Below are 26,978 nucleotides of genomic sequence, written 5' to 3'. Positions count from 1 at the left end.
TTCGTCCTCTGAGTTACTCATCAATGCAATGCCATCAGCGAATAGCAGGTTACTAAGGTACTCTCCATATCCCTAACTCTCCCCAACCTAGGGCCCTGAAAACCTCCTGTAAGCACGCGGTGAATAACATTGAGTAGATCGTGTCTCCCTGCCTTGTACTCTTCTTTATTGGGATTTTGTCGTTCTTTATGGAGGACTATGGCGGCTGTGGAGCCGCTGTACAGGGGCGTAGCCAGGGGGGGGGGGGGTTGGGAGGGTTCAATCCCCCCCCCCGAAAATTTTCACTTTTGTTTTCGTATATATACACGCACACATACAAACGCACGCACGAACATACATAAAGTATAGTTGAACCCCCCCCCCAAAAAAAAAGAAAAAAAAAATCTGGCTACGCCCCTGCCGCTGTAGATTTCTTCCAGTATGTTTATATATGGTTTGTTAACGTCCTGAGTCCGCAGCGCCTGCATTACTGCTGATATCTCGACCGAATCAAATGCCTTCTCGTAATCTATGAAAGCTATATGCAGGGGTATATTCCGCGCATTTCTTTATCATCTGATTGATGTGTGAATGTGGTCTATTGTAGAGTAGCCTGTACGAAATCCTGCTTGGTCCTTTGGTTGATTTAATTCTAATATTGTCTTAATTATATTAGCTACTGTCTTGGTAAACAGCTTGTAGACAACGGACAGTAAGCTGATAGGTCTGTAATTTTTCAAGTCCTTGACGTCCCTTTCCTATGGCTTAAGATGATATTAACATTCTTCCAAGATTCTGGTTCCCCATAGGCGGGGGGGGGGGGGGGGTTGACCGGGGGGCGGCCGCCCCCACTAGTCACCTAAGAGGGGAGGGGGCGCAAAGTTTGCCCCATACATTGACTTAATAGGGAGGGGGCCGCTGCGATGAACCTTCGATCGCCCGCCTTCGCCCCCCCCCCCCCCCGCCCATTATGGGGAACCCTGCGCGCGCTTATGCTGGTACCCTCGCTGTTAAGAGACATTTTGTATACAGGCTGGCCAGTTTTTCTAACACAATCTGTCCACCGTCTTTCAACAGATCTGATATTACCTGATCCTCACCAGCGGCATTGCCTCTTTGCATTTCCTCTAAGGCTTTTTTACTTCACATGTCGTTACTAGTGGGATGTCCACTTCCTCTGAGCTACTACTACTTCTTACATTACCGTCCTGCGGGTTTTGCCTTCTTTGTACCTTAGAGCATACATCTGGTTTTTGCCTGTGCCCAGTTTTCACCGCTTTAAGGCTGCACCCGTTCTTTAGAGCATGTCCAATTCTCTCCGTGTTATATCTTCTTATGTCGCCTACTTTACGCCTATTGATTAACTTCGCGGTCACAGCAGTCAGCGAAAAGCCTCGGTAGCCGCTATAACGGCCGACGGGGCAGGGCAGGTGGCGGTTGCGCTGGCGATGCACGATTATAAACGGCCGTATATGTACACTGACTTCGGAGCAGCCGTCAGGGCTTTTGCCTCGGGAATGGTTGCTAGAGAGGCAGCGGCGCTTCTAAAAAACAAGTAAAAAAAATGGCCGCGTATCTGCGTGCTTCGCTGCAAATGTCGTCGAAAGACGATAGTCTTCTGCCGACCGTACTAAATGAGTCCTGGTCTCATCCGCGGCTACCCGTGATGCTGTTCCCAGGGCCACTGCCAGGTGGCAGCACCATATCGTCGGCAGAGGGCTTTTTCGTGCATAGCGTCGCATTTTCAGTGCAGCCTAAGAAACACTAGGGTCTTTAGTATTACGTATCTGTGTATCTTATAGTAAAGGAACACACCACCTAATACTAACGTATTGATGATGCGCCTCAGATATGCGTAATATTTGCTTTTGATTGACAGTGTTCACAAGTATGAACGCAGCTACCATTTCAAGATGGCTGGGCGTTCAGCAAGTGCTTAAACTTTGGCCGGGTGGCTGAATCGTGTGACAGACAGACCAAAATTTCTGCGCTCAATTATCCCAAGAAAGACTGTCGTCTTTAAAATAATTCTGACTCTGTGCATCGCTTACCCCGGCTGGTACCTGCGCGTACCATCGAATATTCGAGCTCAATAAAGGTGATGCTCTCTCTCTCCGCTCACATGAGCGACGTGTTGCCGGGCCGTCCGAACCCTAATATGGTTGCTCGCCGCCGTGCGCGAGAACTCACGCGCCGCGACGGCGGTGGGGCTTCATTGGATTCGGAGGAAATCGGGCACAGGTATGGTATTAACCTTCCATGAGATCGAACGCAGGCGCTTCCCGCCTCCACACCAAAAATTATGTCGACCTCAAGCAATCACGCTTAGAGTACTTCCAGGGCCGTACCCAGGAATTTCTTTCGGGGGGTGTTTGTGTGTAGAACGGCTAACTTTGGCAACTAGTGGTCGCTGTGAAGTATTTTAGTTGCCACCCGAAAAGTTAACGCAAGAAAAAATTTCGGGGCGTGTCAGAACCCCCTCAACCCCCCTTAGTTGCGGCCGTGGATGCTTCAGACGAGGTCATATCCCTCGCGAGGTTTAGTAAGCAGGATTAACAGAGAAATATGATCCACAGTGCCCCGATTGCGGGGAGGAGTTTGGCACTCTAGAACATATGCTCTGGCAGTGTCCTGCATTATGGGATATGTGACTCACCAACGAACAAGACAGGGACGAGGCCATCTCAAGTACCGCACTCAAGATCCAGTCAAAGGCCGTCCAGAGGGCCCGTGAAAGAGTGGAGAGGCATGGCCTGCCGATTCCAACATGAAGCATCCAGCGGCAAGCCGGGGGCCCCAATGGGTCTTCCCCGGCTAGTCCCTCAGGACTTCAATAAAGTCTGTCTGTCTGCCTCCATGCATTTCATCTCTGCTTGAGTCGGGTTTGTCAACAGCGCTTGCGCGCTTTCACTCACGTGCTGGGCGACGCTAACAATTTGGCCTTTTACTGAACATTTGGCAATGGCAAAATTGCGCCCGGAGTGTCCAGGTAACTTTTATCACAATAAAAGACTAGTGTGCTTATTGCTCTCTAGGCCCACACTTGCTTGAATCCTGTAAGTAATCACACGTAATACAGTTGCTGGCAATTGTGAGCAGGAATTATAGCAAAACAGTCCTTACACACTTTATTAAAAACAGGCATCTGCAGGCCCCGAAGTGACGCAGCAATTTACAAAGCTGCTGGAGAGGACATCGTCTGGCACTAGAAGAATGGAGCAGCTCCTTCACTGGCGGACGATGACCATCGTCATGAGCCCTACGCACAAAACAGGGGAATCAGCTTAGATTCGTGATCACAGAAGGAGTATCTCACAGAAGGAAAAAAAAATGATGCAAACACGACACATCAAAGCCCCAAGAAGAGGGGGCTTTGATGGCCTTTGTTTTCCTGTCAGGCAGTCTTCGATCAACTCGTCCAGCAACAGATTGTACTCTCCATCAGTTCCGAATGGCCACAACGGCACAAATGGTTGTCAAACAAAGTGTCAACAAGTTTATATACCATGTATGCTAGAGGTGCCGTGTATATGACCCCTTTCTTGCGTGGAAAGGTGGACAGAGCGGAAGATGTATTAACATAAGGCTGCAAGAGCTTGCTCTCCTCCTAAACCACCACGTCCTACTATAGTATTTCGTGAGGTTTCAATCCTGTTTTTTTTTTTAATCTTCCATTTAGCCCCACGGCGGCTAATTCATTATTGGTGCCCACTGTTATCGAACACTTTCGTGCACGGCTGCCGCGAAAAGCGCGCGCGTGGATTTCGCTCATAGCAGTGGGCTGTCTGCAGTCACTTATGAAACGCACACAGACCAGATACTACCTTAGAAAAAAATAGTGCAGACAAAAAAGTGAAGAACCCCCCCCCCCCCGGCTACACCACTGCCTGTGACCGAGTCACGGACCTAGGACCTAGAAAGCTCATCAAAGCGAACTACGGCATAGATGGAGTTCAAGGGATCTGAATCCGGGAGATTTCCGAAATGGGGGGGTAGGCGCGCCGATTTACCATTCTCCCTCCCCCCACCCCCTTTTTTTTTCAACAGCAAAAAAAAAAACATTTCGGAAAACAAGAGGGGTGGGGGGGGTCCCGAACAGCGCCGCAAGCGTAAACATCGGCGTTGCGGTCTTATAATACCTCATAAACAACGCACGCATACGTTTTTTCAGTAGAATCTCGGTGATACGAATCTCAAGCGGGAGCAAAAATATTCGTATCGCCCGCAATATGGTATCATCAAAAAACTAGCAAAATCGCTTTTAAAACCGCGATACACGCACAAAACATCGATTTCCGTCAAAAGAACTTGCGTATGTCTTTCTGGGACACACCTGAACGGACCAATAAGGAACAGTGCAGCTTGCTGCCGCAAAAGCGCGCGTCAAAGCTTCGCTTGAGGCCAACTGAAAACTAAGTGCCTCAGTTCACTCCACCATAGTCATAAGCGAAGATCGACAGAAACGCCGAAACGCTTCGTGCCTTTCTTACAACTTCGTCTTTAATCTATCGCTGCGTGAGCCGCGTACTTTCGGAGTTCGTAGTCGCTATCGATGACCACGCCGCAGCGACCGCGATTTCGTGCGCGGCGGTTGTGGCTAGAGTGACCTAGAATAGGGGGAGTGTCCAAAGCGCCGCGCGAATACATGGGAGGAGCGAGGCCCTTTTGCGGTGAACTCCCGCGCCGCGGCGCTGCCGTGCCGGACCCGTTTTTTTTTTCGTTTTTTTTTTCTTTTTTTATCCTTCGAGCCTGGTGGCAGACATGTCACCGCCCCGTTATAAAGGGGACGCTCATAGCATCCATCCATCCATCCGTTGGACTTGGAAGAGCCACCACATATTGACAATTATATTTGGGAAGGATGTAACAGGATCACATCAGAAAGGAGAGGTGGGGGTGTTGGAATGCTAATTCATAGCAGAACAAAATGGGATAGAGTGAAACAAACGTGTTCAGAGCACATGTGGGTTTCGGGCACAGTAGGTGGAAAGAAAACGTGGCTAGGTGTAGCTTACTTGTGGACGGGGAATAACTGCAGAGAAAAGAATCTGGAGATAGTGAAATGCATAAGCACCGAAATTAAAGAATTTGGTCCTGATGCCGAAATAATCCTTCTAGGGGACATGAACGCTCACATTCATGACCTTGACGGATATTCAGACACCAATGGCAAGTTATTGCTAGATCTCCGCGAGCAACATAGTCTTGAGATAGTTAACGTGGGGCCTAAGTGTGAGGGGCAGATCACGTGGGAAGTCGGAAACCGGCAATCGAGCATTGATTATTGTCTCATGACAGAAGGAATATATGACAAACTTAGAGAGATGAGAATAGACGAGGAAGGCATTAACAGCTTGCGTAGTGATCATAAACGCATAATATTACAAATGGGATATAAAACTGATAATAAGAACATAGAATCAAAGTTTGGCAACTTGTATCTAAATGACAAACAAATAACAAATATAGCCGCAAGAGTCGAGGAAAAAGTAGACGACCTACTAGGTAAAGACTGGAAGTATAGTGAGCTGCTACATATAATCACAAAAGAAATGGAAAAAGAGAAGAAAACTATTTGTTGGAAAGGAAAGAGAAAGCCAAAAAGTTGGTGGAACAAAGAAATCCGGGAGGCGATCGAGAAACGACGTGAGGCATCACGGGAGCACAGACAAGCAAAAAAGGAGAAGCGGCCACAGGACGAAGTCAACCAAATATGGGAAATATATTTAGAGCAAAAATCCATTGTGCAGAAATTAGTCGAGGCAAAAATTAAAGGTGAAAGTGAACGCTGGATGACAGAGATTCGCGAAAAGAAGAAGGCCGCGCCAAGGATATTTTGGAGCCACCTAAAAGCGCTGGGTAAGAAGTCTGTCACAATGCAACAACATATGGTAGATGAAGGAGGAAATCAATTGGAAGGGTATGAAGCGCTAGGTTACATCCGAAAGATAACAGCCGATTCGTTTAAAAATGTCGCCCAGGGGATTCCCCCGGTGAGTAAAAGTGCGCAAAGGAGTGCAACCGACGAAGATGTAGTACTAGAGAATTGCAATTGGAAGAAAGCCGAAGGAAAAATTCCTAGGCGCACTACACCGGGCTTAGATGGGGTTCCCGTCAGCCTCATTAACGAACTCGGACATAACACTAAAGAAGCACTGCTGAAAGCCGTAGAAAAGTGCTTACAGGAGAGGGAAATACCAGACAGTTGGCGAAAAAGTAGAATGAACTTAATCTATAAAGGCAGGGGAGAAAAGGATAACATTCGCTCGTATAGACCGCTAACCATTACATCGGTGCTATACAGGTTGGCGATGCAGGCAGTAAAATTAAAAATAGAAGCGTGGGTAGAACAAAATGATATTTTGGGAGAACTTCAGAATGGATTTCGAATCGACAGGCGGTTAGACGATAATCTGTTTGTTCTTACCCAGTGTATAGAAATATCGAAAATAGAAAACAGGCCCTTATACGTAGCTTATCTAGATATTACCGGGGCGTATGACAACGTTAATCAGGAAATTTTGTGGGATATACTGAAAGAAGTGGGCATAGGTGACGACTGTATACAGCTTTTGAGGGAAATATACCGAGAAAATACAGTTTGTATAGAATGGGAAGGAATAAGTAGCAAGGACAGCGTTGAAATCAGCAAGGGGCTGAGACAGGGATGTCCTTTGTCCCCGCTGTTATTCATGCTGTACATGGTGAGGATGGAAAAAGCGCTAGAAGGTAGCAACATTGGATTTAATTTGTCACACAAACAGGTCGGCACGATGGTTGAGCAGAAGCTTCCAGGTCTATTTTATGCTGATGATATTGTCTTATTTGCGGACAGTCAAGATGATATACAGCGACTGGCAGATATATGCGGAAGGGAATGTGAGGCTTTAGGACTAGGATTTAGTGCAATAAAATGTGGATTGATGGTATTCAATGATCACGAAGACCATGCGGTCTTTATACAGGGCCAAAAAATACCGAGGGTAAGCGAGTACAAGTACCTCAGAGTATGGGTAAATGAGGGGGATAGATATATGGAGGTACAAGAGAAAGCATCGGTAGCAAAGGGAAAGAGGAATGCTGCCATTATGAAGCACAGAGCTTTATGGGGGTACAATAGGTACGAGGTGCTTCGAGGGCTGTGGAAGGGTGTGATGGTCCCGGGGCTTACATTTGGGAACTCAGTGGTGTGCATGAAGTCAGAGGTACAATCAGGAATGGATGTAAATCAAAGGACGGTGGGCCGCCTCGCGTTGGGCGCTCACGGGAAGACGACAAATGAGGCTGTAAAGGGTGATATGGGATGGACAGGCTTTGAAGTGCGGGAAGCTCAGAGCAAAATGAGATTCGAAGAGAGGCTGAGGAAAATGAAGAAGAGTAGATGAGCAGAGAAGGTTTTCAGGTATTTGTATAGAAAAAGCGTTGACACGCAGTGGAGAAAAAGAACTAGGAGGCTCACCAGTAAATATACGGCTGGCAGTGCGGGCGATATGGCAACAAGGAGCATTAAGCGGAAGGTCAGAGAGGCGGAGAGGACTTATTGGATGACAGCGATGGAAAAGAAGCCGGCTCTGAGTAACTACCGAAAGGGAAAAAACGAAATAAGGAGGGAAAGGTTTTATGATAATTCAAGGGGAAGCGCTTTACTGTTTGAAGCAAGGTCGGGCTGCCTTAGAACGCGTAGTTATAAAGCGAGATTCAGTAACGAAGAAGAACAATGTACATGCTGCGGAGGAACTAAGGAAACGATGGAACATGTACTGATTGAATGTGGCGATATTCACCCAGGTATACGTGTGGGCACGAGTCTACATGAAGCCTTGGGTTTTAGGGACAACAATGGAAAGCTGAACACGTCCGCGATAGAAATAAGTAAGAGACGGTTAGAGTATTGGTGGCAGAAAAGTAGAGATAAAGAACAAAAATAAATAATGGGGGGAAAAATAAGGTCATTCTGCCTTAAGAGGCAGAGAGATAGACCGTGAATTTATATTTTTTTGGTATAATAACATAGATTTAATCAATGTAAATAAGGTATTAGGCCAACATAAAACAAGGAAGCTTTTTTTTTTCTTCGAGCCTGGTGGCAGACATGTCACCGCCCCGTTACAAAGGGGACGCTCATAGCATCCATCCGTTAGAGTTACTGTATATGCTACCTTTAGGTACAAGTTGCGCATCTGATTTCCAAACGCCGCTAGCAACCATGCATTGCGGAGAAGCTGACGCTCGGGCTAATTCTTGTATTTCTCGACGCCGCCGCTGAGTGCGACTTCACCGCATAGCTGTGGTTGCTAGCCGAACCTATGCGCTACTCTGCTACCTAAAGGTAGCATATACAGTGACTCTAGGACCCGTGGGCTTTCTCCGTGGCGGAAGCCGTGTCAAAGCGGCGAGCGTCTGCTACGCGCGTGATATTTTGGCCGCTATTAGCTAAAATTGCGGAAATTTGGGCAACATTTAATACTGTGTCATTGCAACATAGTACTGCAGCGACTCATCACACAGAGAACGCGTTTGTTAGTTTGTATGTTGTGAAACGGCGATTTTGCATATATCCTTTCGGCTGGTTTGTCACCGCATTGGTCCACACTTCCGCGGCTGTTTGAGGAACGCATCCTGCGCGCACTTCATCGTGAGAAAAGGCACTTAACTTACTTTCGTCTGGAATGACGAACGTAAACTTGCTGCAGTAGAGAATAAACTGGAGATAACCAGAACGTAGCACATATGCACGTAGTAACTAGCTCGTGCATGCTATCTTTTGCACGTAGTAACTAGCTCATACATGCTAACGCGCTTGCACCCTTCATATCCTATCTTTTATTTCGTGCATTCGATTTGTTTTACAAGGCTGCCTCCGGCGCTCTGCTGTTTCAAGCCATTTCATGCGAAGCCGAATGTGTCAGTCGGCGTGGCCGCGGCACCAAAAGTAAAAAATTACTCGCGTAACTCGCGTCTCGTTCACTTGGTATACACGAAAATTGGCACGGAGGGGCACGAGTGTATGTATGCGCAACACGACCGATAGGTCATGGCATCACTAACTTCACATGCTTGTCATTTGTGTAACGACTAACAATAATAATGTGGTGTGTGGCGCGCAAACCCGCTTTCTGTAGCCAGAAATACAGAAATAATTCTGACGATGTGTGGTCTGACGATTTGTTTCCGCAGTGATGCTACCGAGGACTTCTGATTTGGAGCAATTTTTGGAGCAGCAAAATTTTCGTTTTGGAGCACTTTGGAGCAGCAAAATTTTCATCTTGGAGCACTTTGGAGCAGATAATTTTGCATCTGGGAGCACTTTGGAGCAGCGACTTTTACATCCTGGAGTGCAATACAGAAGCATATTGCATTAACATTCAAGCACCTGAGTACTATTATGGGGCTCTTATGAAGGCTAGAAATATTTCGATTCATTGCAGATCTCATGGAAAAAATCATCTCAGGAACATAGGCGTGCGCACAGGGGGGGCGGCCGCCCCCTCCCCCCTAATCACCTAAGAGGGGGGGGTGCAAAATCTGCCCCGTACATTGACCCTTGCGATAGCAATTATATGGACACTCTCGGCGGATTTTTGCCGTCGCCATGGTCGTAATTTTCCGTATAAAGTCCAAATTAATAACATCACCACGCGCATTCTAGCCGCGGGTAAAAGCTCGCGAGCGCTGGCGACGAACGCGGCTGAAGCGGAGATTAAACTAGCCGGCCGTCTGTCTCCGTCGCACGGACAGCGCATGAGATAACACCTTCCCGCGTGCGGGCCTGCCGTCGATTGCTCATCAAACAGAGAGGAAACGCCCCGCCCGTCTTTCGTAAGGAGCATGAAGGGACGCCAGGGGAGCGGAAAGGGGGGGGGGGACTGCATCGTTCGAAGGGCGCAGTCGCTTGCACGCGCGCTATCTCGAGGCATCAGGAGACGGCTCGTAAACTTGCTGTGCTCCCAACGCTTACTTCGTGTTTAGAGAACTCAGAGCAAGAAAACGATTCGGTTCCTGGAGGGGCCATATTCCCTTACACCACCGTTTTGTTGAGTTACGCGAGATCGGATCCAAAAGAGTTAGCTGCTAGTCTTACTTCGTTTCACAATACAATTTTTTGGTATCGCATTCATTGCTTCGCTCTTAAGCGAAACTGGGTTTTTTTAACCGTTAGCTATTGACCTCCGAAATCGAGGGGCGGACGTGTAACATGGCGTAGCCGCTTCACTGTGGGCCGTCAGCGGCGGGCCTGCTACTGACAGCTGCGCATTTGCGGCTGCTCCGACCAGGAGATATGATTTTACTAATGAGATGACATTTTTAAAAAAAGCAAGCAAAAAATTCGAATTGGATGGAACCCTAGCACGTGAGCTCGAAAGGGCAGGGCCTTTTAGGGGGTATTTACCGCAGAGTGATTACAAATTCAGACGTGCTGGCGGAAGGAATAACGAAAAAGCTGTTCTGGATGAAGATCCATGGATAAAGTATATCTGAGGAAAAGTGTCAACGCGTTTCCACCGTTCGCGTGCTCTTCCATAAACGCGAAGCAAGGAAACTTCGATATTGTCCCATATATCTACTGCGAGCGATCCCAGATTTCATTCCGCGATGTCCGGAAACAGAAGTGACAGACATTTTAGCGGCACTCATGTAGTTATTACTGAACATTGCTTTCCTTACGTGCCGTGCGACGCTTGAAACGAGCTATCAGCAGCGTTTCTGGAACAGACGACGTCCACCGATGAATCGCCGTCGCACTTTCTCGCTACCGATAGGCCTAGACGTCACGAGCATCTGCGGAGAGCGCGTTTTGCTGTCGAGCCGACTTGCAGAACAGAAGCTGCGTCGGCACCGTGCATGGCATCGTGGCTTACTCGGAACGCACGCGCGAGCGCTATTTATTCAGCGGAATAATTCTTGGTCCATAATTGCGACTTTATTGGCAGCCCAAAGATCGAGCTGCACAAGTTCTGACGCGCCGGCGGTGCGATTGCCGGTGATAGACGCCCCCAAACCGGAGACTTTGGCGCAGTTTGGCGCAAATTTCGTCGATATTATCAGGATGGCGCAGTAAATACAATTTGGCGCACTTTGGCGCAGTTGGCGCAGGAGTGGAATCACTGGTTTCCGTCAGGTTATAAAAAAACGTGGTGGTCACCAATATCGATGTCAACATGTTATACTTACCCATACATTTTGTAGAACTGACCGCATAGGTAAAATGTATGCGAAAAAATTACATGAAAAAAAAAAACATGGTCCCGTTTGCATTCGCCCGAGATGACTCGAAAACGAAAGCCATCTTTTTCGTCAGTCGATGCATTGATCCTCCCTCGCCCCTCTCCGAAAGGTTTCTGCACATAACGTGGTTACGGACTGCCGACAGGATCGAAGGCATTGCAAGCTTTCTGCACCTCACCTGCTTTTACATTGCCTCTGTGATCGGCCCCCGATCACGGAGGCAATGCAAAGCGACCATGTCATGCGATGGCCTCATCATATGACGTCACGTTGAATGACGTCATAGTGACGTCACAAGTTCTGTCGACGTCATCGCGTGATGATTTTGGGCATCACTCGTGTTGGCTACGCGGGACGCCGGCGGTCAATTTTCGTGTTTGATGAGGCATGTAAGGCTATAGCCTTAAAAAAAGGAAATCCAAAGAAAATGAAACGATAACAGTGCAAGATCGCGTATGCCTCACTTCATGTTACGTGCGATCGCCCTAAAACAAACGTGATGCTCAGTTCAGAGCAGCTGATTGCACGCGTCTGCGGGACAAAAGAGGCTTGCTTTACCCGTCTGGTCATCTCTTTATATTTATTCAAGAGATGAGCAGACTCGCTATTTAAGTACTCCGGAGCTTCAGCACGAAATTGTGGTGGACGCTATAGTGAAGTCATCAGGAAAAACCGGGAAATCGTGGTCGGGTGCCCTGTTGGCGCGCATTCAACTGCCGCAGAAACAATTGTATATTATGGAACTACTCGTCCACATCTTATTGTAAAGTCTCTGAACCGGGTGAACGCTAACCTCCGAGAACCGTGAAAACATCTGAAGTTGAGAATGAGTTGTTGGCAACTGTCTTCATTTCGTATGGTGAAGGCTTGAAGCTATATATATATATATATATATATATATATATATATATATATATATATATATATATATATATATATATATATATATATATATATATATATATATACATAAATGCGAGTGCTGCATTTTTTTCAGGCTAGATACATAAGGGATCTCTGCATTTGAACAATTTTCTGAAGTGATTGAGATATTACGTGCACTTCTATTTGTCAATTTCTTACCGCATTTTCAGTTCAGGCATCTTGTACAGCAACAATGGGGGCATTTGTAACTTTGTTTCATGATATCTGGATATTTGTAAAGCATTTTCTATGTTACGCCTTTTATGCAAAAACTTGTGGAATAAGGTTAGTTTACCTGGCATTGCTTTTCTTTCAAATGTTTGCGCACGGTGAGCCATGTTGTACGCTACCTTAGAAGCAAAAATAAGCGAACAAAATTGCGGTCGTATGACCGACTCTTTTTTTTCTTTTTTTTGTTTCCCTTGCGTCTTCCCGGTGTGCTCCGTCCATAATAAAGAGCTAGTGGAGGCTAATGAATTGTTGATTAAAGCGGTGTGCATATAGCCATCAAACCAGTGGCGACCATGAGTAAAAAGCTCGTAGTGTGAAGCGGTCACTGCGCGCAAGTATTTCAGCTGACTGCGCGTGCAATTTACTTTTTTTTATTACTCTTAATTCGTGCATGCGTGATGGTATTGCCCGATTACTCGTGCGAATAAGGTTTGTTTTTTCGTTCTTTGCTTGTACGTGTCCGTTTTGCGCGTTTTTACACACGCACCAACGTTCTCGAACTTTGTGACCGGAACTAGACCACGCTGATGCCGCTTGACACATGATTTTTGCATTCTGTTGTTGCCCCAGCACTAACACAACGCTTAAAGATGGATAAGCTCCATTCCGCACCGCATTATAAAAGTTAAGTAGACTTCAAGTGCCCTGTGTGGAACCGCGGCGCAAAAAACTACAGCGCGGAGCAGACGCCCCTGGCTTTCCGCGCGCTTCCCGAGAGCGAAAAGCCCACGGGTCCTGCGCAGCAGCGGCGCGGCGCGGGAGTTCACGGCAAAAGGCCCACGCGGGACCCGGCGCTTTGGACACTCCCCCTATTCTAGGTCACTCTAGTTGCGGCAAACGGTAGTTCCGTTTTCAACCCGCGTGCGCTGGCAGCGCAAGTGCCTTCAAAACTAAGTCCTTTGTTGCTATCTATGATCGCATCTGCCGCGGTTTTGTCCGCAGCGTTTGCGGAAAGCAGCGTCGCTTGGACTGTGTGAGCATTGGACGTGCGTGCACTTTCGGAGTTATGTCAGTTTCTACGTCGCCATACACGAACGTGTCAAGAGCGCCCGCGGTTTCCTCCACAGCGGTTGTGGAAAATGGTAACCACATTTCTGACAGTGTGTGCACTGGCTGTGCGCGTACTTACGAAGCTCCCAGCACGCTGTTTTGTCCTCGCTCGACGGTTTGGTACCAAAGTTCGCATCACCCGCCGCGACGCGGGAAAGTGTTCGTAAGATCTTAGTTTTGGCCCATTAGACACAGTGGAATTCGGCTGGGGAACTTGACAAACTCGTATCAGCCGGTTTCGTATCACCGATATTCTACTGTACGTTTACATCAACGCCTCCTAAATTGGTTTACTTAAGCGATGAGTTCGCAAAAAGCCTCAATCGGATTGGATTGGATTTTTGTGAATGTGGCCAGATCACGCACAGAAATTTCGATTTCCGGGATATTTTCCTGCCAGCCGTACAAACGTAAGAAATAGTCTGAATCCGTGAGTCTCCCGGAAAATCCGGGAGACTTGGTAGGTATGCAAGTGCAAGCGAGCATCGCACGACATCGAGGCAAGCCCTCCGATGTCCGCTCTATTCGCAATGCCCACGAAGTACAGGTGGCGCGCCGTGCTTTTCAAGATGGCGCCAGGAGGAGGGTCACCGCGTTTGTTAGCATAGGAACAGATAGGACGTGCGGACGTACGGCCCGTGCCACTTTCACCGGATGAAGTCATGAGCTGCGCTGAAATGGATATGAGAATAAAATGCTTTCCCAAACCATGGAAAGTGCTAAGTACTCGCCACCTAATTATTTGCTGCGGTGTGAAAGGTTATATTTCAGCTCCGTTACCGTGCATAACGATGCTTTGCGAAATCCTGTGCGTGCTACATAAAACTGCATGAACTAGAATTGATGTATGAGCTGAACGGCACTCCGAGGTAGTACAGTCGAACCTCGTTAATACGTACCCGCTTTAAGCGTACTAACGGTTAAAACGTAGTTGCAACGAATCCCCGACCGAGTCTCATAGAGCCTAATGCATTCGCTGACCGCTTAAGCCGTAGTGCTTCACCCTACGCCTACCGGTTAGTGCGTACCCTGCGTACCGCGATAACGTTTTGTGCCATAAAATTTTACTGCGCCGCTGAACTTCCCGACGCCACAATGTGCCGCCAAAGGTTTTCAGTCTTTTCGGGAAGTGCGTAGATCGGTCGATCACCGATTCCGACTTCCGCGCGATTGCGGCGATGCCTTTGCGGGTAAGCATCGGGAAAGAACGAAGGTGAGGCGGCGGCCACCGACGAACGCGCCAGCATGACTTATCGCCGACAACCTTATCACAATAAGTATCTTCAGATATCTGCTCGGGCACGCGTGCGGCGCAGCACTACTTTAAAGGCCAACTCCGGCGATTTTTTGGCCATGTCAAAGTAATGGTGCTTTTATGTTCCTGAGACGCTCCTGTTACGGGCCCGATAGCAGAAATACTCGGCAAATTGGAGAATAATTTTAAATAAGCAAAAAAGCGCAACACCGAAACCGAAACCCAACCGAGTGTACTGTCTACGTATGACGTAGACGTTGTTACGAACGAACCGGAAGTCGTGCAAGGCATGCCGGTCACGCCGGCGCGGAGTATGAAAACTGTGACAGCCGGGACGACCAGTGAAGCGCCGGCCAAACCAACGCTGTCTGTCGCCTTGTGCACAGCAGACGCTAGCTGTAGCGGCCGAAGCGCCGAAGTAAGTGGTGCCCTCGGCTGCGTCACTTCCGCCGCCTTACCAATACTGACGTCACAGACGCAATGTTGCCAATAATTGTGGGAAGCCAGGAGGGCGTTTGCAGACAATCTTTAAAATTCATTTGCAAACAATCTGCGCATGTCTCAAGCCTGTAATTTGGCATAAATGACGGAAACGTGCAAATGAACGTACCCAGCGAATTTCACTGAGATCCATCGAACTCGAAAAATCGCCGGAGTTGGCCTTTAAGCCTACTGCACGCTTTTAATAGGCGACAACCTGAACGCGCTGGGCCGCCGATCGCTGCCGCCTCGTTGTGCGGGGCCGTGTTCAAGCGCGCGCCGCTTCGTAGAAACGAAACCAGCTCGCTGTTGCGGAGTTGAGCGTCGCTGGTCGTGGGCGACGAGAAACCTCTATGCATAGACGCCGTCACGCTAAACGCACGCGTACGGTACAGCCAGCAAGCGTAGCGCTGTTGTAACCATACTGCACGCTTTTATTGGGCGACCACCCAAACGCGCTTCCGTCCGCTGCCAGGACCACTAGAGCGTCGCAGAGTGCATGGATTGCGGAGTGCGCATCGCTTGCAGGAAGTTCGTCATCGCCGCGTTAAACAAGCTCATCTGTGCTCATCGCTGCATCTGTGCACGGTCTGGAGCGAAGTGGGTACGAAGAACACTCCCACGACAAATGCGCGCGTGCGGTACAGCAAGCGGCCCGGCGGCCCGGCAGTGACGCCGTGAGCCGAGAAGGCGACGCGCTGCACGCAACTAGCCAGGAGACGATCGGCTCCACGCAGCCGTACCGCGTTTCACTGGAACTGTGTCAGTTTTCATTTAGTAGCAGATCGCGGTACAGACGCACACACATATATCGCGGAAAGCCGACACTGTCCGTTCTGTCGCTACGTTGGTCACTGCGTATACCGGACCCTGTAATAGTTCCGAAATGCTCCTGCCACCGCGCGCAATCGGCACTATCGGACGGTCGTGCGAGAGTACCAGAATCTTTTCTCCAGTTTGGGAAAAAGAATGAAAAGGCTTTGCAGTGGGTACTTTAGGCAATATTTGCTGTGGCACTGTATTTATTTCTGTGCTGGCGGCGATGGCGTATGCGAGGAGATGCAAATTTTTACTTGGTGGTTAATGCGTACTACCGTTTAGTGCGTAGTTATGCGGCGTTCCCGGCAGGTACGCATTAACGAGGTTCCACTGTACGTGCCGAGCCTGCCTGACGGATTTGCCGCAGTAGTAGGCCGCCAGCGAGTAGCGCCATCGCTGCTGCATGGGACCGCACGTTTAACGTGGTGATGGTTTGCAAACATAATACGCCGTCGTCATTACTTGCGCTGTCGGGAACGCGGAGTTACGTCTTCAACGGAACACAAGCATTTCGCATCCCATTCAGTAGCGCTTCTGTCACAGCCATGCTGAGACCCTAGCCGTGTGCAATTCACTTCACTCGCATGTTGCAGGTTCGATCAGCACGACCGAAACATGAATATCGAAAAGAATGCACACGTATGCTTTCGCAACGTCGAAGAAGTTAGCCGAGAGGCATGCATTGTGGCCGTGACTGCACGTTCTATCGCTCTAACCATTTCGCTTCGCTGGTCGAGCTCGAGCGCGTTGGCGGCATGCGGCGCTCCATAATATCCACAATAATTGTAATACATGCAATGCACAAGAGGAACTATGCTTTTATTTCGGTCTCGCTCAGGGATATTATACATTAAATACAATCAAAGTGACTTACGAGCGTGAAAGAACATTAACGCACGGGGGGACGTGAAGTGCAACTCGCTCCTCGTGAGTTAGCAGCTGATCGTTCATCGTCGCTGTCACTCTCGGTGCTTTCACAGTCTTCTACGTCCAGTGAAAAATCCTCGTCCTCAAGATGGTTTCTTTCAACATCACTGCTGAAAGCAATCTGAAGAATTTCCTCCGCCGAACGACTTCGATCACTCCGCGTCACCACGTTTACAATTAGGGAAACGTCTGGGCCAGAGAACATCTACCACTTGTCTGGGCGCGAAGAACATTTTGCTCTCAGACCGGTCAACAAGCAAATCGCTTGCAGTGTGCTGCCACCTATCAACAAACGTACAAAAACAAGCGGCGCAGCGCTGGCTATGAAACCAACACACTGGCGAAAGACGGCGTGGAAAGCGTTCGCTCCACGAAAGGCGTCGAGCAGACGCGTCCTCGAATGATTGAAACGTCGCTCGCACGATTCGTAACAGCGCTTTCCTTACAAAGGATAGAGGCCCTATTTTAATGTATCGCCAACTTGAGATCGCTCAGTTATACAAAAGCACATCGCGTGCCCGCGCGACCTCCCGCGTACGGTGTTATGGGATTCATGCACTACAAGAAACACTGACCAATGCTATATGCAAGTAAAACAGCGTGAGCTTCAATTGAATATGTCGGACGATAACATTTAACTAACCTACCTGGCTACAGAAAGCCTCGCGAAGCTGATAGTACGTGTACGCTGTGGGCTAGCATTGAAAGCGCGAGTTGCCACGTATTTTCACGAAAACTTCGCGTCTCCCAAGAACGAATCAGATTTCTCGTGTCACGGAGGGCCCGATTTGTTCAGTGATGCAGGGAACATGCAAAGTCGTAGTGTTCCTTTCTTGTCAACGCGTTAACACTGAGGCTAGCACAGCCGAACAAGGGAGCGACTGCGTAGTGCTGCCATTTTGTCGTCTACTAACCCTCCTCGAGAGGACGCTCCTGAATTCCACTTGGCGGCGCGACAGTCTATGGGCATTGCGAATAGCACCGAAATGCGCTAAAATCGGGTATATACCTAATGCCAAAGTGATGACATACATACACGATCAATTTACTTGGCTATGTATCTTACGATCAGTGGTAAAAAACTCGCTTTATCAGGGACGAATGGCCCCGGAGATTTTCGCCTTTTCAGTTGCATTCTCCCTTAATTCATCTCTCGATTGCTGTGCACTGGACTGTTTTATTTCGCATCCTCAAATCGTCTCTTGATGGTTGTCTTCCGTTTGTATATATTGCAAATGGGGACACGTGCCTGTCCACTTTTGCGGGGTAAGGGGTATTCAGACGGGGGAGAAATGCTCGGGGGGTAAAGGCGGAGCCTAGTGACGTCAGCTCGCGAGGAGAAGTCTCCACAAATGCCCCCCACTCACACGGACGAGGCAAACGGAGGGGTAGACCAGTGTTACTAGACTACTCTGGTGGCTTGCAGCACCTAAAGCCCCTCCATGAGTTTTCCGCCGACCAGGTTAAGTAGCGCCAACTCGCCCTCTCCCTCTACCTTTGAACCGGATCTCCCGCAGCGGAAGCGGACGTGCCGCCATGATGTTTCCCGGTTGCACCCTCCCCCACCCCCCGCCTCCGCCTGATTGTCCTGCCGCTCGCCTGTCTCCGCAACCTTCCTGCCGGCGGAGGATCGGTCGTGATTTTGCTTTAATGGAGCTTGGATGTACATCGGTCTCGCTAAATGCACACACTAGGTGGTGTAGCTAAGCGTCTAGGAGATCAATGGGAACTGCAGCTGTGCGTATGTGATGCGTGCGTGGGCATTGCAACTGCACGAGTGCGTCTCGCCCGATGGAAGGACCTCCTTGATATGTGTGTTGTGCGAAGTTTCGTGCGATGCACCGAAAATGTGGCTTCGCCGTGCGGCTACGACGTCGATGCGGCGAAAAGGCGGGCATTGCAACTGCCCAAGTGCATCTCGCCCGATGGAAGGACCTCCTTGATATGTGTGTTGTGTGAAGTTTCGTGCGATGCACCGAAAATGTGCCTTCGTCATGCGGCGAAAAGGCGAGCCGAATGAAAGAATGCGAGCTTCAGTGTGCGAGCTTGGTGTGAAGTTAAGCTCGCTTGGTCTGCCTGAAGTGACTTAAACGCCTTCCTGCAACGTCATACTGGTGTGAATGCTCATAGACTGGGCATTGTGACCGATTAATATAATCGTTTTGCAATGTAAAGTTCGAACATCTCTGTTCCACGGCTGCTTCTTCAGACGTCGGTCAAGCGTCGATGAAAGACCCTCCTTTGCGTCTGTTGCCGCATCTACGCCACGCAGTCATCGAACGCGAGGTTTGCGTGTGTCGTAGACAGAATGAACAATTCCGCTACTCACCCCACTGGTTCACTAGAAGTTAACAGTGGACCACACGGGCGGAATATTTATACTGCGCGGGAAGGTAGGTTTGCGAGGCGGCACGCAGTACGTTATATGTATGAAATGCTGCTTTTGCACATGTGTATGAAGCGCTACGTGGTGCTCAGTGCCGACTTCTTTGGCTGGATGCCTTGTCGTCCAATGCGCTGCAGCCAGACGGCTGTTCTCTCTTCATCATACTTACCAAGGGGTAAAGAAAAGAGAGATTTGCCGGTATTCCATCGCGTCGGACAGCCTGGTGCGCAGCAGCGAGGCGGCATCCCTAGCGACGCAGAAACACCGAGCGAAAATTCCCTCGGCGGCAGAGGTAAAGATATTCTAGTTCACTGTAGCACAGGAAAATAATTGCCGTCTCGCGTGTGTGGAAACAAGATGGAAGGAAAAAGCGGAAGGAGGTGGCCCAATAACTTGCTTCCGGAAACTCCGGAACCGGAACTAGGCGGCGGCGGCGGAACAATGCTTGGCGCTACTTAAAAAAGCGGCAGTAGACGTGATGGAGGGGCTTTAGCACCACCCGTTTGACGAGCTGCTGACGACGAGCTGCAGACGACCATCCAGCTGCAGACTGGACACCCACTGCCGCGCTCTGCAGGAGCAAGTGCAACAATGTGGCCAAAGAAGAGCCCGAAATTCCGCCACATCCCCCACCGCAGGGGGATCGTTTGTCCTTTCGGGGAAAACGTCCCCGTCTCCTCCGAGGAGGCGCGGGGGGGGGGGTCACGCCCACTCGCTAATCCGTGACGTCGCAGTCACGTGATACGCAATCCCCCCGTCTCCCCCGAGCATTCCTCCCCCGTCTGAATACATTCTGAATACAGTCTGAATACCCCTGTACAACCAAGGCAAAACCGTGGCCTCCGAGATAGCTACAGCAATCGCGGAGGCCACGGGCAAAACAAACCTGAAGTTCACAATCAACATTTTGCAATTTACTTGTATGACGCACGTGTTAGCTAGTTAGAACCGGAACTCTGAGCCTTCAAAACGTACGTCCGCGATGCTGTGCGGTGACGACCAACTCAGATTATAGGGAGCTTTCACAAGCGCCGGAGGCGCTGTGCATTGTGGGTAGTCCGCCATTTTGATGTCATAGTCAACCAAGCCGGGAAGCGCGCGCGTGCGGCAGCTCCGAGTAAACAAACAGACGTGCCGGCGCGATTGCGCATGTTGTTATTGTGAGGAGTACCGAGCATTAACTACGAAGTCAGCGAAGACCAGAACTTACGCATCCACGTTCTCCCTTAAACACCGCGAGTGATACAACGAGAAAATCCAACTATCCGGAGTGCATCTCTTCACGCTGCAGGCAGCCGACTGTGAATTTGTGACCACTCGTCGATGCCTCGGACATTCGTGAATTTGTGGTCTTACGGATGTGTTTTGTTACGCGGCAGCGGCTCAAAGGAAGGGAGACCGTTGGTGGCCACAACTTCGTGAGAAGCGGCTGGGTAAGCGAGCCGCGAATGAAGCAAATTGCTGCCGATAGCAGGATCATCATGACACAGGTAAGCTTGTAAGGACGTTTTAGATATTTATCTTTTGCATTCTTTTGTAAGGTGACAAGCCTCAAGTCGAAGTGTGGTTCCTGGGGAAGGGTGACGGAGAAATCCTTGCCGCGCACGGCCTAAAACGGCGAGCGTGTTCCCACATTGCAGCGCTCCTCTTTTACGTGGAGTACGGCCTGCGAGCGCGTGAAGAGCGCTCGTGCATAGATGGCTCCAAGAGCTGGTTCCCTCCTGCCATGAAAAAACTTGAGGTGCGGCCCGTTGCCGAAATGGGCTTGTCGTCATCGGCGACGAAGAAGTGGCGCATCGACACTGCAACAAGCGCAACTTGTGCACCGCAGCGTTGACCGCAACCAGTTTCTCGGCGTACTGATTGCAGCTGAGTATCGACCTGCATTAGCGAGCACTTATGTGTCGTCGGTGAGAAGCAGCAAAGGTGCCGATTAGCATCAGCTCTTCGAGGAAAGTGCAATAAGTTTAAGTTTTCATGAACTTTTGGCAAAATATGCCAAGGTGTACAGCACGCTGCACAAGACCGCTGCAATGTGCGAGCACGCCTCGCCGTTTCCGGCCATGCACGAGCAGTGCGCAGCAAGGATTTCTCCGTCACCCTTCCCCAGGAACCACACTTCGACGGGAGGCTTGATGCGGGCCTGCGATTGGGTCACCTAACAAAAGAGTAGAAAAGATAAATATCTAAAACGTCCTTACAAGCTTACCTGTGTCATGACGATCCCGCTATCGGCAGCAACTTGCTTCATTCGCGGCTCGCTTACCGGCCGCTTGTCACGAAGTTGTGGCCGCCAACGGCCTTCCTTCCTTTGAGCTGCTGTCTCGTTACAAAACACGTCCGCAAGACCACAAATTCGCGAATGTCGGAGGCATCGACGAGCGGTCACAAGTTCACCTCCACTATGCAGTCGGCAGCCTTCAGCGTGAACGGTTCCACTCCGGATAGTTGGATTTTCTCGTTTTATCACTCGCGGTGTTTTGGGGAGAGCGTCGATGCGTACATTCTGGTCTTCGCTGACTTCGTAGTTATTGCGCCGTACTCCTCACAAGAACAACAAGCGTGATTGCACCGGCACGTCTGTTTGTTTCCTCGCTCGGTGCTGCCACACGCGCGCGCTTCCCGGCTCGGTTGTCTATGACTTCAAAATGGCGGACTACCCACAATGCACAGCGCCTCCGCCGCTTGTGAAAGCTCTCTATAGGATGTCGCGGTGTGCGTATCACGCGTCTTCGGTCTGCCTCTAGCTGCTCGTTTCGTGTTACACGGCACGCACCGCGATCAGAGCCTCTGCTGAGCTTCATAGTCAAGGTTACAATGGTTCTCCATCAGGGCTAAGCAAAACAACAGCAGCGCCACATTATCACACTTTCTCATGCGACCGACTGTGGAGAACGCGGGTACTTCGCTTACCCAACACGCTCGCAACGGCCCGTATCCAGCGCTCTCGCCTTTCTTCTTCGTACGACAACTATGGAAATCGGTAAAACTGAACGTTGTTATTCAGTCTTTTACGTCCGTGGCAATACACAATGCAACTGTAGCGTCGATTGCGGCGTTTCTTCGTAGCGTGCGGAGCGGTCTCGTCTACTGTTGTTTTCGCCGTCGTTTTGGCGAGTGATCCAGCAAGCACTTCATGGCGGTTCGGTGACGCGTCCGACCAGCGGAGAGAAACTCGCAGCTCTCTTTCTGAGCGTTAAATGCGCAAACACACACCATGTTAAGCTCAATCGTTTCGCACTCGCCAGTTGCACCTGGTCCCACAGCAAACTGTGTGAGGCAGTCGGTCTTTGTACTACCCAATACTGCTCCGACAGGTGGCGCCACGCATCTCGCAAAACTCCAGAGTGTGACGTCTATCCAGAAGAAATATTAAAACCAGGAAAAGTGAATCACAGAAGCAAATGAACTGCGAGGAGAATAAACTGTAAGTGTAAGAAGGAATACAGTACTTGTCTCACTATTTTTCCTAATTGCGAACCCAGGGCCACGTAATATATTTTGCACCCGCGAATATTTGGTCGGCATTAAATTTGAGTAAAAAAGGTGATTTTTTTTTCTTGGACGGTATCGGAGAGTCGTCATACGGTGCAAGGTCGGCGTAAATTGCGTTGTATAACTGAGGTTCTTAATACATCGTTTCTACGGGGGTTTTGCCGGGATCAATCTGATTCATCGTAAAATGCGAGTCGTCGCAAACCGGGGGACGTATAATTAAGGTTCCACTGTATATATGCATGCCAATATATACGTAAACATGTCAATAAAGATTTAGTTGAATAAGCACTTGTTTCATTTCTCTACTGCATCGCTGCGTTAGTGCACTGTGAATGACAAAATTTATTTTGTTGAAGTTTCTGATGGCATTGTCTAGCCACTGGTCAATTAATGACCAATTAAGCAATTTAATGCACAACATGTGCGGTTCTGAATGGATTAGGCCACATTCAGGAAGAATTGAGAACCAAGTGCATCACAGATCACCAAGGCCTGCACACGATATGGTTGTTCATAACTTTAATTAATATACACTTGATCGACAGTATCAAGAATGCCATTTTTTGGGAATCTGCGGGTGAAACGGGCTAAATTTCGTAAAGAGGCGGTTATGACCATTTATAACTGCTGGCTATAATCTTTAAAAATACACATTTTTGCTGTGGCACTTTCACAGTCTAATTGCAACATAGTAAATATGGTATTACCTGGGGATGCCAGTAGCCAGCTCCCCTACAAAAATAAATTTAGACAGTCTATAGAATGTGTAAACCCATTTATTTTAGAACGTCTATAGACTGTCTACATACATTTTTGTAAGGGAGCTATCCCAGCCCTTGAATTTTTTACCAGTAGAGACTGAGGCACATATAAGAAGCATGTGCAAGTGAAAAAGAGTTTCAGTTCGCGGCCGACAGCTATCATAAACGTCTACCAAGCTTGTGTGTGCAATGTCTAGACACAGAGGTCACATGGGCGTTGCAGCTCAACAAGCACAACATAAATTAACAGCTAGTTCATAAATGTATGAAGGGCATGCAAACACTGATTTAAGAGATCAAGACAACAGAAATGCGTAGTCTCTGTTTGCATGCCTTACCTTCTAAATTAATGGCATCACAGAGTCGATGTCATGAGTCAAGGCCACATGTACGTCATCTTACCTCGTCATCTTGACTATAATGACATTTTGTAAACAAGTCGGCTGCAGTGCTGAAGTTTGAAAGAAACAACTACGGTCAACCTTGCCGTTGGTATTAATTCTTTGGACATCCAATTCTGAAAATTTGGTCAGCTGCATGTGGCAGTCAGGCTTGATGTCAGCCAGTCACCATCTTCTGTCCTCGTATTCATCAGCACTGTTCTTATTTGTGCATTCCTACCACTTAGTAAGCTCGTTAAAAGCAGAGGCAAAGACCTACCCAGTATGTATGCGGCAATCAGCTTCTGCTGATGGGTGAGCTGCAGATATGGATGGCTGCTGCTACTCGCTCCCTCCAGTGGCAGCAGTAGCGCCACCAGGCATGCCAACGCCACCACCACAAACTGCAGCGCTGGGCCCATTGGCAGCACCACGGCTCAGCTGCCGCTCAGTTTCCAGGTGATGGCTCCAGGGGCACAGAACCTACAAGATAGGCTTCCTTCTAAGGGCACATGCTGCGGACATCCATTCGACAGCCAGTCTGTGCATGCATTAATCTTAAAAACCATTGAGAAGTGAGCCATGTAACAGCAGTAGCAGTTGTCGCAGCTCCATCTTCGGATGATAAATTTAGAATGTATTTTATTTAAGTTTTAAGTTCGTGCAATTGCTGAACCACAAAGAGAAGCACCCAGCAATGCACTCATAAGCGTAGGTCCTATCTGTAAACAACCTATGTCACGAGTTTTGGCGATTCATCGGACATCAGGCATCACTGAACTGCGCATCGTTTGAAGGTTTTTCAGCCAGCCACACTCTCAGTGTCTTGTCGTGCCAGTGCACTAGAGAATGTTAGTTCGCCCGCACACTTGTTACCATTTGCATATTACGGCTTATTGGAGAAGTGTACGTGATGGGCAACACTGGCAGCAACATCTGACGATGCAGAGCCCAACCGGAGCCACACAAAGCTGCAGGGGCTTACTAATTCTGGTCAACACCTCCTTATACAACTATGCCTGTCGATTCTAGCCATACACAATGGGACCCCCCCGAAAACCTCAGTCCATGTGCCACTCACGGCTCGGCGCTGCTCGCCAACGCTACGCTGCCACCGAGAAGGCTGCTAAAATGTACACGCTGTGCCATAGTTGCACTACTTATGTTGATTGTCAAGTTGCATATTTATTCAGTTCGTCAAGTATGCTACACTTGGCAAGAACTTTCCTTGGCAGTACTGTGGAAGCAACAGAACCGAAATGCTTGCCTGCACGTGCACCAAGAAAGTGTACCTATTATTATTTTGAAATTTTCAGAGTTAGCTAGCTCGAATACATAAAGCTTTCTTCATTACAAAGATAAAATGAGTAAGGGAAGCTGCTGCCGGAAAGAAAATTTTAAACACTTAATATTTTTCTTTTTCTTTTTCATTTCTAGGAAAGCACCACATTTTCGCACGCCTGTTCTCCCCAGTAAACATGGCGTCCCCGATGCCGGCTGGACCATGTGCGGCCGCAAACTCGCTGTTCCATTCTCAGAGAATGGATATACTCGAAATGTGACTGTGAGGTACTTTTGGGTAATGCCTGCAGGTGTGCTACGTGAGAGAATTTACAACGAGACACCATATGCAAATACACAACTCAAACCTATAATTGACAATTCATAATGAACATAAACAATTCACACAGACAGCAAATGACAGGGAAAAAATTAATAAAGCAACTCAATTTACACAAAACATGAAACTTCTAAATTTAAACAATATGACAGCGCATCCAAAACAATAGCTCACAGATTATCGTCCATCATCCAACGCAATGTGGCAATGTTTGACGTCCGTTGCTCCGTGGCTTTTGAGTGGTGGTCGATGCTTCCAATTAATGGCGATGATGGCTGTGACCGGCGGAGTTGGTGATGTTGACGCTTGGCCTCGTGCAAAGTTGCGGGCCACTTTGTTCGCGCGGGCCTGTTAGCGCCGCCCGATTCGAGCTTGAGCGAGGCTCTCCTCCAACTGCCGCTCTTGGTTGTGCGGTTTTGTAAGTTCGCAGTTTGTAAGTTCGTTGATGGAGTGTCGCTTGCGCTCACAGACTATATATATCTTCAGGCAGAAGGCTCGCCTCATGATACGTAATTCAGCGCTATGACAAGGAAAATCTTGGAGCTAAAAGTGAGCAAAGCTATTCACATTGAACACTAACTGTATACCTCAGTATCACTTAGGCAGCTAGTGGAGGTTGCCACATCATGCATATACTTTACTTTAAAAATAATTATTTAAACAAGCCACCGGAAAATGCGACGACACCTCAAGTTTGCACTACTATACAGGTCATCGAACAAAGATTTAATTTTGGTCCGCACACTGATGACTGATTCTACGTGGTGAAAACAGCAGCGATCTATACAGTTTGTCGCACTCCAAAATTTTAATAAAAAACTCATAAACTGTCAACACCAAGAAGCCACATCATTTACATTTTTACTTCACTACTTCACTAAAAAGAGCCACAGCTGACTGATCTGAAGGCTGTACACAATTTCTTCGGCAGAAAGAAAAAAAAGAGACACCATCAATGACCACCAAAAATGGCAGTTTTGTTCAGCCCGGATCGCAACAACAAAAGCACATGAAATACTGCTGGCAACTCAACCAAAGGACACAGCAGCGTCGGTATTTCTGACGTAAGGAGTGCACGAGACTCTTATGTGCATTCTGCAAATGGCAGCAGCGAACATCTGCAAAGCCTGATACCACACTTGGCCGTTCCTTCCAGGCGTGCTTGCACTTTCATCATCAGCAAACTGGTGAAACGTCGGGTGGTACAAACTGATGTGATCGGGGGTCCGCCCATAGGACCGGGGAGCAGCCTGGCCTCAGGGAGAAGTCGAGTTCAGGAGCCGGAGTTGATAACATTAACGTTTATTTTACATGTCCTTTTGGTAGCGTCTTAGAGCGTCTCGACGCTCGCGTTATAAAAGCCTGTGCCTTCCCAGGATTCCCTGCTGGAGGAAACAATCAAGTCGAAGACAGTCCAATCAAACACGTTGTCTTCATCTCC

At 48.7% G+C, this 26,978-nt stretch overlaps 1 long non-coding RNA gene across 1 annotated transcript; it reads right to left on the bottom strand.

Annotated features, from left to right (window-relative positions):
• Nucleotides 1-3,094: 3,094 nt before the first annotated feature.
• LOC119378574 (uncharacterized) lies at nucleotides 3,095-24,393 on the bottom strand. The gene is made up of 2 exons (XR_005181027.2): nucleotides 24,197-24,393; nucleotides 3,095-3,238 (listed from the first exon to the last, which is right to left on the bottom strand). It is a non-coding gene; the product is annotated as an uncharacterized LOC119378574 (long non-coding RNA).
• Nucleotides 24,394-26,978: the final 2,585 nt, after the last annotated feature.

The sequence above is a fragment of the Rhipicephalus sanguineus genome, unplaced genomic scaffold (genome assembly GCF_013339695.2).
Source record: "Rhipicephalus sanguineus isolate Rsan-2018 unplaced genomic scaffold, BIME_Rsan_1.4 Seq8822, whole genome shotgun sequence".
NCBI lineage: Eukaryota > Metazoa > Arthropoda > Arachnida > Ixodida > Ixodidae > Rhipicephalus > Rhipicephalus sanguineus.
Note: the sequence above shows the minus strand (reverse complement) of the source record. Positions and strands in the feature narration are given on the sequence as shown.